The sequence below is a fragment of the Alosa pseudoharengus genome, unplaced genomic scaffold (genome assembly GCF_046254945.1).
Source record: "Alosa pseudoharengus isolate Yale_2024_CS ecotype anadromous, Long Island Sound unplaced genomic scaffold, YU_APseudo_1.1 YU_APseudo_1.1_scf_7, whole genome shotgun sequence".
Classification (NCBI taxonomy): Eukaryota; Metazoa; Chordata; class Actinopteri; order Clupeiformes; family Clupeidae; genus Alosa; species Alosa pseudoharengus.
This window is the reverse complement of record NW_027468859.1, coordinates 32,114,265-32,116,764: the sequence shown is the minus strand read 5'-3', so window position 1 is coordinate 32,116,764 and position 2,500 is coordinate 32,114,265.

The window sequence follows — 2,500 nt, the reverse complement described above, 5'->3', positions numbered from 1 at the left end:
AGCATGGCTAATGACCTAGCGCGGAGCTCTGATCTCCGTGGTTACAGGCGGTGACTGCTCACCTATCCTACTCGTGTGCAATCAAAGGTGCGTTTTAGAGTGTGTGTGTGTGTGTGTGTGTGTGTGTGTGTATGTGTGTGTGTACATGAGGAAGGTTGTGTGTGTGTGTGTGTGTGTGTGTGTGTGTGTGTGTGTGTGTGTGTGTGTGTGTGCGTGTGTGTGTGTGTGTGTGTGTGTGTGTGTGTGTGTGTGTGTGTGTGCGCGTGTGTGTGTGTGAGTGTGTACATGAGGAAGGTTGTATGTGTGTGTGTGTTTATGTAGCTGTATGTTGGCCTATGAGAAAACATGAACAAGACGTCATGAAGATAAACCTGTATATAAAGTAAGTAGAAATCTCTGATGAAATCACACGAAAGAAGAAGAAAAAAACAGCTATCTTCAGATATTTTGGGTTGGCTATCAGACTCACACACACTATCTCTCACACACAGCTGGGCTCTGGCAGCCAAAGATTTCAATTGTGTTCAAGAGAAGAAACACAGAAAGGACTCTTGCATTACATCATTCTCTCTCCCACTTCAGCATTCATCATACTTAACTGTCTCTTACCTCTGCATTGAAGATTAACCACCAAAATGCCTCCAAGCACATAGAGCAGAGGCCTCCCATGCAGTGAATAATTGACCTGTCATCTCTTGGTCATGCCTCACTTTTTCTAAATGTGCTGCGAAAAAAAAAATACACAGATACAGTTATCTCTCCTGGGGTATCTTCAAAGGGTTCAAAGGGTATCTTCCCTTGAATATCCTCATAGGTTCGCATAGGATCTGAACCATCGGCAGTTATCAATTTCCATAGTATGACTGTTAAGCACAGCTGTTAAGAGGTGAAGGAAGGAACCCGGATTACATTGACCTGGAGCTATCAAAACCCAGTTCTTCAAAGCATAAAGGTGATTAGCATGACGGCTAACACCCTAATCTGAGCAGTTAGCATACTGCTGTGTGCCGCCATGCCCTTAACATACCTCCATCTGAGTACACAAACAAGCCAGTCATCAACATCCGCCACCAGACTTCCCCTTTAACTCTCCGTCCAGCTGTCTGCTCCAAAAACAACAACAACAAAAAACGAGACAATCTGTAAATGAAAAAGAGCAAAAGTAAATACCAAATAAAACATAGATGAAATATATAATGAATGCAGTAGAGAGAGATGATGAAAGAGTTGGCTAGCTCTGTGATCTCCTCAGGCTAAGGCTGCTCATATCCAATCAGCGGCTGAATGAATGGAGGGTCATTTCCCAGAGTTTGTCTTTCATTAACTGTAACCGCGGTGGAAAATTATACCAAACTAAACTCGATAATTACGGGCGACCACAAACGTGGCATTTGCATAATCTGCTGAGGTAAACATCACAACATAACCAATTAGCACACACCATTGAGCTAGGCTAATTTGCTAATATGGGGATTTATGAGGTCACATGTGATCAATCAGTGCCACGTACGTACAACAATGTGAGAGATTAAATCAGACTCTATGAAGGCTGGAATGACTAATGACACCATAATCACAATGTTAAATGTTGCCTACATCCAACTCTTAACTTAGCAGAATAGGTCGTTTGCAAACATTCATGTGAAGCAGTTGAATCTGGAAAAGTGTGATTTTACTGGGTTAGTTGAAAGATTATTATGAGCTTTAGAAGAGGAATGAGGATCTCATCCACCCGTCTCTGCTTTTAAAGATGTTATCCTCCAATCTGTCTCTTATATCTTACACTGAGTATACTATTCACAATGACGTTAACATTCACACATTATATTCATATGTTTTGATTTACTCTACAGGCATTATACTAACATTTCTATTATTCTTCCTAGTGATAGTGCAAGTGTCACCTCTCTGAGCACAGCTGCTGATATGGTGTGGACTGAGAAGATAGACACAGAAAAGAAGGATGCCAAGAGTCTGGGGAGAAATACCAGGAAGGGCAGAATGTAAGAAAAAATGTAAAAAATGAGACAGAAAGAATACAGATAGTCTCTCTCTCTCGCTCTCTCTTTCTGTGTGTGTGTGTGAGGAGGGTGAAAGATACCCAGAGGGCACAGAAAAAGGACACAAGCCTCAGACACATGATAGAAGACAGATATCCCCAAACCCAGGACGCCCACTGAATAGTAACACACACACACACACACACACACACACACACACACACACACACACACACACACACACACATACACAACGCAATCACATACAGTAGCACTCACAGACGTTAACAAGGTCACGGGTATCGCTAGACCCCTTTTACTTACGGAATGTGCCCCAGTATTGACTTGCTGTGCCCCTGTAAATAACTGCAGGATTTTAACTAGCTCTATATGGTAGCAAATCATTATTATTATTAGATTGATAAGAATGGGAAAAGAATGGAACCTCTTTCGAATGTCAAAGTAACGCAGATTAACCCGTAACCACAATACTGATATCA